Consider the following 11,087-nt stretch of genomic DNA (forward strand, 5'->3'; position numbering starts at 1 on the left):
AATAAATGCTTTTTTTTTTGGGGGGGGGGTATGTTTTCTTTGGATTTTCGCAGTTTTCCTACTTCACTGGAGATAAGATAAGAGCGAAGTGGGCCTTAAAAATACCATAATATCGAATCTCAAAGTTTTTAATATCTTGACATTGGAAAAACTGCAATGTTTACTGTATTGGGACAAATATATTTTTGTAATATCGAATCAAGACGTTTCTTAAATTCCTACCACTATCAGGAACACACATCGCCGCCCGCCCTGCCCTCTCCAATATGATTCTAAGTGTGAAACATATTTATATAAGTGGCCATTTAAACAGTATATTTTTCACTCATCCATCTATAATTCCAAATGTCTACTTTTGGCAAATAGTAATTTTCATATCAAGTTTAGTGGCTTACACTTCACAAGACAGATGAAAATATGAGTGGGGACGTATGTAGCTCATGCTACGAGTCAGATTCAACCCCCCCACCTCCACCCCCGCAAACACTGGGAAACACTGTGAGGCCAAGAGAGAGAGAGAGACAGAGAGAGAGACAGAGAGAGAGAGAGAGAGAGACAGAGAGAGAGACAGGACATATGGGGGACCAGCATCATACAATAAATAGCAAGTGTATGGCATCATGCACCTATACAGCCGCTGAATCCTCCCCTCAATACCTGCAGCTGTACGACTGAGAGCAGATGAATGAATCCAAGTGCCTCTTAATGGGGAGACCTACATTAACAGTTTCCACTCCCACGATCAGATTAACGGGAGACAAAAAAGGGAATTCATCTAATGCAGCCAATTTCCTTTGCAATTACTTAGTCACTCAGCCTTGGCTAGGAAATCCATGGGGTTTGTTGTTGGATGCAAGGAAAAGGACCGACAGCTGGCTGATAGACCCAGCTGAGGTTGAACCCCCCCCCCCGCCCGGTCCAAAGCCGGGAAGATGGGGCGGCGTGGTATTGGGGTGGAGGCTGCGGATTGCAGCCATGCATGAGAAGAGAACTGTGTACTCAAGTGGCTGTGGTCGACCCTCCTATAAAAAAATTAAACTCAGGCAAAACTGATTAATCAATTTAACTGTGACTGGTAATTGGAGTGATGAGGGTGGTTGGATGGGGGTGTAGCACTGATCCGATACAGGAAATTAGACAATCAATGTATTAAGCTGCGCAGAAATTCTCAAATTTTTAAATCAATTCAATCAACTTGTGAAAGATTTTGTAAGCTGCCGTACGAGAGCCGGAAATGGATAGATTTGGGCAGAGTTCAAGTGGAAAACTTTGTCTATCGCAGGCTATTTCCAGCATGGGGCGGGGGATGTCAAGCTAGCACACTGAATGAATGAGTTGAGCAAGTTAGCATGGTCATGTTTAGATGACTAAAGATAAGGAAAGTGGGGAAAATATTGGGCAGAGCCAGACTAAGGTGATTAGCCTGTGACCAAAAAAACGGCACTGGCATTTGCGACTTATATCGGCCCTATTTCCAAACCCAATACGAACATATTTTGTTGACATAAAAACCATGCATCCTGAGTAGAATGCAGAAATTCGGTACACAGAACACACGCACAACAAACACACGCTAAATAATCGCTGATATAAAATGTTATGGGCCACTGAAATAAGTCATTTTGTATAAATATGAAATAAACAAGACAGTAATACAGGTGGCATAGTGGTCTATTCCGTTGCCTACCGACACGGGGATCACCAGTTCGAATCCCCGTGTTACCGCCAACTTGGTCGGGCGTCCCTACAGACACAATTGGCCGTGTCTGTGAGTGGGAAGCCGGATGTGGGTATGTATCCTCGTTGCTGCACTAGCGCCTCCTCTGGTCGGTCGGGGCGCCTGTTCGGGGAGGAGGGGGAACTAGGAGGAATAGCGTGATCCTCCAAAGGGCTACGTCCCTTTGGTGAAACTCCTCACTGTCAGCTGAAAAAGAGGTGGCTGGCAACTCCACATGTATTGGAGGAGACATGTGGTAGTCTGCAGCCCTCCTCGAATCGGCAGAGGGGGTGGAGCAGCGACTGGGACAGCATGGAAGAGTGGGGTGACTGGCCAAGTACAATTGGTGAGAAAAAGGGGGGGAAATCCCAAAAAAAAACATCTTTTATTTTCTTGGTTTTCTATCAATGTAATGATCCATTCTGAGTAGTGAGGATGGCACATGGTCAAGTGGCCCTTTTGGCATTTGCCTACTTTGCCTGATGGCCAGTACACTGTCTTCCTACCCACCTGAGAGAGACCTGTCAGTGATATGCTTACAGATTTAATTTCTTAAAAAAAAAAAGGTGCTAGCATGGTGGCCCAGTGGTTAGCACTGTTGCCTCACAGCAAGGTCCTGGGTTCGAACCCCAGGCCGTCCCAGGTCCTTTCTGTGTGGAGTTTGCATGTTCTCCCCGTGTCTGTGTGGGTTTCCACCGGGTGCTTCGGTTTCCTCCCACCATCACAAAGTCACGCATGTTAGGGTTAATACTCCTGCCTGTGCCCCTGACCGAGGCAATGGAAAGAAGAACTGGAGTTGGTCCCCAGGCGCTGCAGCTGCCCCCTGCCCCCATACAATAGGATGGGTTACATGCAGAAGAAGACAAATTCATTGTAAGAATACAATGTCAAATGAAGTGGCTTTCATTTCATTTCATTGAGGGAGCGTTTTGCATATTTGGCCGAGCACAGGCAGTGACTAACACAGTCCCATAACAAGTCAGTGCCTGAGGCCAGCGATAGACAGACTGGCTCGTGGTCTACAGCAGTTTTCGCTCTCAGAATAAGCTGTAAGTCTTTAACTGTAGCATCACTGAGAAGAGGAGCACAGTCACTCCTCCTCCAGTCAGAGAAGCGCCCTCGTTCAAACAGTAGGGGCACAAAGAGAGCTGAGTGGAGCAAACAAACAGCTCTTTGTCTGCTGCACAAACAGTGTATTATTAGTTCGGGTAAGGTCAAAGTTGATCTAATTTTCTGCTTAGTTCTCATTAAACAGCTATTGCATTATTTAATTTCCCACAATCAGGTTAAGAGTGTGTGTGTGGGTGCATGTGTGTATGTGTGTGTATGTGGGGTGGGGGCTGGGTGGGGGTGGGAAGGGGGTAGGGTCAATATATTGCCGGCCAAAGCTTTTGGTTTGCAAATTTAGCCCACAAATGCACTTTGCTTTGGGTAGTGATAAAAGGACGCTCCTTTTGATGCCACTTTGAGCTCAGGGGTCAGAGGGCCATGATGGAAACGCAGTGGAATCAGCACAGAGTTTGATCTTTGGTGTACTTGTTAGCCAGAGACCTGCTTTTCGAACAGAAGCTATTTGATAAGACACAAAAGAAAGGGGATGGGCGAGTCCCCTTGAGAAGTCCAGCGAATTAAACTGCAAATGTTGGTAGTATAATATGCATTTGTTAGGGGTAGAATATGATCGGGCGGCACAGTGGCGTAGTGGTTAGCGCGGTTGCCTCACAGCAAGAAGGTCCTGGATTCGAGCCCTGGGGTAGTCCAACCTTGGGGGTCGTCCCAGGTTGTCCTCTGTGTGGAGTTTGCATGTTCTCCCCGGGTCTGTGTGGGTTTCCTCTGGAGGCTCCAGTTTCCTCCCAAAGTCCAAAGACATGCAGGTCAGGCGAATTGGCATGTGTGTGTGTGTGTGTGTGTGAGATGGCCTGGTGGCCTGTCCAGGGTGTCTCCCCGCCTGCCACCGAATAATTGCTGGGATAGGCTCCAGCATCCCCGCGACCCTGAGAGCAGGATAAGCGGTTCAGATAATGGATGGAGAATACAATCGTATAGCAATGAGGAAACATGGCTTGTGCAGGACCTTCAACAGCTACAGACACTGCACTTCACATTTTCTTTCGTTCAATGAATTAACCTGTGTGACATGATCATCATCGGTCCCAAATCTCTTACTTCTGCCTCACCACTGATAACTCCACTCTGTCTACCTCCCCATACATCTGCAACCTTGGAATCATTTTCGACAGCAACCTCTCCTGTGAACACCACGTCAATCAAATCACCAGAACTGCCTTTTCCCACTTGAAAACATAGCTCGTGTCCACCCATCACTACTCTCCTTCTCTGCTGCTCCTTCTCTTGATCCGTGCCTTCATCACATCCAGAACTGACTACTGCAACAGCATTCTCTACGGCTCATCATCCAAATTCCTAAACAAACTCCAGTACAACCAGAAATCTGCTGATCAACTGCTCACCCACTCCCGTGACCACATCACCCCTGTCCTCCAGAATCGCCACTGGCTCCGTCCCACTTCAAAGTCCTTCTCCTCACTCCCAAACCCCTCCATGACCAGGCCTCCTACCTCACCGACCTGCTCCACTACCATACTCCCTCCTGCAGCCTTCGCTCCTCCGACACCAACTTCCTGCCTCAACCACACAGGAGCTGGGGTGACAGAGTCTTCCCCATAGCTGCCCCCTCCCTCCGGAACCCCCTCCCCAAACCCAGTAGAGACTGCACTGATCTGTCCACGTTCACATCATTAATCAAAACTCACCTTTTCAGCATTAATTTTAACATATGATTACTGTTGTGTGTTACATGTTTTTGGTGTGTTGCTTTTACGTTCATTTTAACTTATGTAATAGCTTCTTTGAGTACTCTAGAAAGTTATCTATAAATAAAGCCTATTATTAATAACAACCTGTACATAAAAAAAATCTGTGATACATCGCTGTTTGTTCTCACATTGTGCATTATGCACATGCATCATGTCAGGGACATTTGCATGGAGTACTGATTGTATTGTACACTTTCAACACTCGGTTCACTTTTCACACCAGCACTATTGATTCTGCTATAAACAGGGCATTGCATATGCATATATATATATATGTGTGTGTGTGTGTGTGTGTGTGTGTATGCAATTTTAGTCTATGTGGCTAAAACCCTACAGAAAAGCATTATTGTATGTTTTGTGCCAAAGGGCAGAACAGCTGAATGAAAAAATGAATTCCTGATGTAGAGAAGTTGCCAAGGGCATCTGGAAACCTGTCCGGGCTTTTAGACTGAGGAGGTCAAGGCTGTCCAGAGAGTCTGTAACACCCTGAAAAACCTACTACGTCCATAGAGTGCCATGCTGACATTACAGTGACCTGTGCCTCGGTGTTTACACAGCAGACCGGGAGTCAAAATATCGGAGATGATTTTCAGCTTGAGGAGCGTGTATAAGGAATGGTCTGCAGTCCTCTCGGCCGATCCGTTTCCGTGCACTCAGCTATTGGTTATTCCTCCATCTCTGCCTCCTTCTCTTTTACTCTATCTGACTCGACTTGCGTCCACTGATGTTTTGCCAGCTTTTTTGACAACTGTTAAGGATTCAGGGGCTCTCGGCTCATGCTGCAGACTGTTGTGTCTACCTTTCTCCTCCTATTTGTCAGTACATTAAGAGCCACTGTGCACTCTCAAAAAAAATCAATCAACCAATCAATCAATAGTTGGAAATATGTTTTCCTACTGCGTTTGCGTTTTTAAAAATAAAGAAAGATGAGCCACTGTCCATTCTCATATGCATAAATAAAACAATCAGGGAGGAAAAAGAACAGAAGGGACTGAAGAACGGCACTAAGGATGCATGTTTTCAATGGCACATTATGCGAGAGCATTACTGGAGCCTTGAGTAAAAAGCATTTATTCTGGCTGCATTTCACCCGCAATGCTTTTTGAAGGCCCCTGATGTAAAAGCAAGCGTCAGTCAAACTGATGCAAGCGTGTAAGTATGGGCTGTGATTATGACAACTTTTTGGGGCTTTATCCCGTCTCTAAATTTTGAAGTTAAATTCTCTGTCAAGCGTGGCGTTAAAAGGGACATATGTGTTATTTAGCATGCAATGATGTAAATTTTTTTTTAAGAAAAATAGCAAAATGTCAAGGTTACAAACGACAATTCTAAAATCTTTTACATTAATGACATAAATCTATCAACCTAGGCAGAGGTATGCATTGCTAGCGGCCCCTAGTGGTCAAAATGGTAAAGGTTTAAGAGGTATTCACATTATCCAAAACGGGTTTGTTTTTTTTTGGATGCTTCGGTGATTGTGTTGAATGGAGACAGGTAAATTTGTAGAGGTTTTTCTTGAATCCTGCGTAAAAGTCCAAATACACGTGACTTTACCACAGAACAGCAGAACGGGTTGTCACTAGCACCCTGGGTATATGATGAGCTACCTGTCGTGATAGATTAGCCAAAAATATAAATACATTTGGAAAGGGGAAGTTGTGTTATTTCTCACTATGTCTCGAAGTGTAGTGGGCCAGAGAAACTTGAGTGGAAAAAAAGAAGAAGGGGGGGGGGTTACAGCATCACGGAGTGTGCTGGAGTGGTTAAACACAGCTTTATAAAAAGTGCCGCGCCTGCGTCGTCAAACCCATGTTGTCTATGGGTTGCGCCGCACATAAAGCCCAGCTTGGGCCCACATTTGTGCCCCAAATTCACCCTCGATTAACTCCTGCACCGAGTTGTGTGAAATGATACCGTGTGTCCAATATCGAGTAACGAAGAGCAGATTATCTCGAAAGAGGATGAATGATGGAGGAATGTCTGACTTGGCCTCAGGGAAGGGTTGTTAAAAAAAATGCAGATTAGCAAACTGTGACAAACAGATTAGCTGTTAATTTCATTTGTCTCTGCAATGTGTTACGCTTCATTAACGTGGAAATGCGAGTTGTCGGTCTTCCATGAAAACCTCCCATGTAGCCTATTGGATTATTCCTGTTTTGGGGTCTGTGGAAATACACTTTACGCTTATTTTGCGGGGTCTGTTGGCAGCAAGCTAACAACATCTGATACGGCGAGCGCAGCGCACACTGTGTGATAAACGCTTAATCGCTCCACCACCTGTGCTCGTCTCCCCCACGGGTTAAAGAAGGATGCTTTGCGATCACCCCTCCCCTTAAAAACTGCACCGACTCTTATCGTTTGCCCAAAAAAAAAAAAGTGGAATGTAAATGACTTTCAACACTTCCTTTTTAACACGAGTGAGGACCACTTGCACGTGGACTCGATCTCATAAAGGTTCTTCCTCTTTTTGAGAGAGAAGATATTGTGTAGTACCTCTTGGCATCGAGCAGTTTGTCTTTAGGCCACTGCCCAGGCTTGAGGAGGCTTTAGCTTAGTGAGCTGGGACCGTTTTACAATCAATCATGTGTGTAATTTTAATAGGACTTCATAGTTATAGTTTGAGCCCATCAGGGCTTCCTTCCACTGTCTGCCAGAGGAAGAGATTAAAGATGTCTACAGTACAACTCTGACATCATTCTGAGAAGCCACATTAAGCAGCAGTCTGTCCTGTTCTGGCTCACTGGACAGTAAGGGTCAGGGATGAGGCGCCCCTTTCAGGACTACAATCGCTGCACAGCAGTTTACCCACAATCCAGCTCTCCGTGTAGCTTAGCAGCTTTGTGGATGTGTGTTGAACCTGCCCTCGAGTGCTGATAAGGGGTCAATCCTGCCACCGTCCCTCTTAAACATAGCGTGATACTTGGAAGGGGAAAACTTTTTCTTTCTATATTTATGTATACCTTTATGCTTTTTGGTTTATGCACCTGACGATGTGGATTGGGTTAGACTGAAAAAAATCAAGACAGAAGGCGGAGGAGGAAGGTTTCGGCAGCAGGGGGGGGTGTGACAGGCCAGGGTCGCTTACAGCGATGCTTATGCCAAGAAGAAGAGATATTCGCCATCACCATTACTGCTATTTTAACCACAGTGCACACAGTACATACAGCTACTGGATCGCCGTTATTTAGACAATTTATGGACTACCTGCCCCTGGGGAACGAGAAGAAGGGGAATTTCCCTGCAAGAGGAAGTAAGAAACAAGAAAATGTTAGAATAATAAACTGAATTTCTACTTTCGAGATATGTCTGACAGCTGGTTGCCATACCAGTGCTGGCTGCACTACTGTGGGGCAACTGTAGTGCCCCTACAGTAAGTCAATCAAATTCAAATCAATTTGTATTTGTATAGCCCAATATCACAAATTAAAAAATTTGCCTCAAGGGGCTTTGCAGCAACACGACTTCCTGTCCTTAGACCCTCGCATCGGATAAGGAACAACTCCCTATCGTGCGATCGTTTCTCACTATCGCATAAGATAAACTGCAGGTGTTTGCCATGTATGACTACTCGGCTTTGCTGTGGTTGCTGATATTTCAGCCTTCGTCGATACTGTTAATTTCACTTCTACAACAAGAGCACTCCGAAGCCATCTGATCAGCTGTCTTCACGTGCATATTAATACTCAAATCTTAGAGATCCATGCAAGTTTGTCAATATGGTGGTAGTCATGATATTCTATTTTTAACGTATATAGATATAGTATATTAGTGATCAACCCTTTGCAGTTTGGTCCTGAAGTGTCAGATTTAACTTAAGTATTACTGGAATGGAGATACAGAAGCTGAAAACATGGTGTAAATTGAGTTTCAACCTCACCTAAAACAGAAACCATTATTTGAGTGGGAAAATAACTTCTGGCTTTGTCTCTTCAACCTGGGACCCAGCGGAGCAATTGGCATAAATCTTATTAGTTGCCTCCTCAATTTGATTATAAAGCAACAAAACATGGGCATTTTACATTGTTTGTACTATAAATGTGCATAGGGGGATCTGCAAAATACCAATTTGGAGTCTCTAAATAGCCACTTTGTGCCAAATGATGTATAAAAATATGTTATTTGTACCTTTCATCTAGACGGCCCCTGGTGCATGTGAAAAGGTTTTGGTGTAAAGATACACATAAAAACTTTATCCTAGACAAGACCTTAGCGGTCATACACTTTGCAAGTTTGAATATAATGTGTGTGTGTGGACTGTAAATCCACTCATTTACTCAGGTAGCTTCTTAAGGGCTACTGGCTGAGGGAACATACCAAAATCTAATCTGGCTGCAGGACATGTAAGGGGATAAATTGGCCCGAGTCTGTCTGTGTACCCGTCTATGTGCATGTGTGTAGGGGGGTCCCAAATCTCACCCTTGCTCTCAGGTGTCCCCGTCAACAGGATCCTTGTTCTTCCTCACAGAGAATTATTTACTCTAACCAATTTAGAGCAAAAATCACATTAGTCCATTTGAACTAATTGCATCTCCTCTGCATTGACTGAGAGGATCGTCTGTGCCCTCCTCAACTCTCTGCCTGTCTTGTCTTTCACTCAGATGTCTTCCAGAAGAAGAACGAAATAGTTTATGTGATGTTTGTTGCTCGATTGGACGATAAAGTAATGATTCAATCCGTTTCTTTCACACTGAACCAGATACCGCCGTTTATGGCCTCGGTGAACACAGGAGGCCAGTTTAATCAACGTGGATAAATTCGCTTGAAAATTTGGCGCAACCGAAATTCGTTGTGCAGGTTATTTCTCATTTCCAATCAGTGTATTTGCTGCATGGCAAAAAAAAAAAAGCAACAGCTGAGGAATTCTTTTGATAAACGCAGCATCTCATCAAGGTAAGTGTGCGTGAGTGTGCGCAGGCGTACGCACTCACGTTCACTTTCTCATGTAATCCAGCTAAAATGACTGTAATATTTAATTCATATGAGAATCATTAAAAGTGCAGTGGTGCTGTGTCCATTATGCATTCCTTTTCTAGCAGGATAAAACAGCCCTCAGATGTGAGAGCAGCACTTTGAAGTGTTGTCTCAGAAGCCGGCCAACTCTTACAGGAAGTTCCTGATGTTTAAAACATGCCATGATGGGGGGAGGAGAAGGTTGGGGGAGGCGACTGACAAAGGTGAGCACTCTGGGCTCAACCTGAGATGAGCCAAAAATGGCCAGCCAGGAATTTGCTTGGACCAGGGTGGTTTTTTTGCAGCACACAAGCGCAACGCATCAAATAAACAAGACGTACACAGACGCACAGGAAGCTCCCAGTATAGTCATGACTTGGCAAACCCACACCGCGCTGTAGATTCAGGCCTAGTCCACATATACACGGATATTTTATCCCTCCATTTAAAAAAAAAAATCTGTCCACACGACCATCGTTTTATAAAATACCTACATACACACAAGAACATAAAAACGGCCACAAACGCTCAATCATAACGGGCCAGTAGGTGGCGATAAAGTCGACACCAACGATACGTCAAATACCAGAGAAGAGCATTCTGAGCCAGTGTAGTGAGTTAATTTTCCTTCCCTAAAAACACAAACAATAGCAGCTAATTGGGGGCGTCCGGGTAGCGTAGCGGTCTATTCCGTTGCTCACCAACACGGGGATCGCTGGTTCGAATCCCCGTGTTACCTCCAGCTTGGTCGAGCATCCCTACATACACAAGTGGCCGTGTCTGCGGATGGGAAGCTGGATGTGGGTGTGTGTCCTGGTTGCTGCTCTAGCACCTCCTCTGGTCGGTCGGGATGCCTGTTCAAAGGGAAGGGGGACTTTGGGGGGGGGAGAATAGCGTGATCCTCCCACATGCTACGTCCTCCGGTGAAACTCCTCACTGTCAGGTTAAAAGAAGCGGCTGGTGACTCCACCTGTATTGGAGGAGACGTGGTAGTCTGCAGCCCTCCCCGGATTGGCAGACGGGGTGGAGCAGCGACCGGGACAGCTCGGAAGAGTGGGGTAATTGGCCGGATACAACCGGGGAGAAAAAGGGGGGAAAATCTAAAAAAAAAGAAAAAAAAGTAGCTACTTATTTTTTCATCGGTTTCTTCACCTTTATTTATCTTGCACCTTTTTGGCCCAAGGTGCTGTAACGTTGTACATGTGCAGTCATACATTACAGGTGACACGGCAAATGCGAAAGCAAAATGTGACTCGTTTGTGTGGAAAGACGACGAGATGGAGTTGCTGCTTGGCGCATACGCGGCCTGTACACACGGACACACAGAAACCGGAGTTGTTAAAAATGTGCACTACAGAAGCCGTTTAAAAAAAAATCTCCGCTACAGTGAACTAAAACTACGCTTGCATGTGGACGAAAGGCAAAAAAGGTATGGAAAAAGTTACATTTAAAAAAAAAAAACAGCCGTGTCCATGTTGACTAGGCCTTATATACACACACACCTACACATGTGCGCAGATATCCCAACTAAAAAGACACGAAGAGCAGAACAAAAATAACTGCTGGACTTTCTAAATGGGTTA

Source organism: Lampris incognitus, chromosome 3, assembly GCF_029633865.1.
Source record: "Lampris incognitus isolate fLamInc1 chromosome 3, fLamInc1.hap2, whole genome shotgun sequence".
Taxonomy (NCBI): Eukaryota; Metazoa; Chordata; class Actinopteri; order Lampriformes; family Lampridae; genus Lampris; species Lampris incognitus.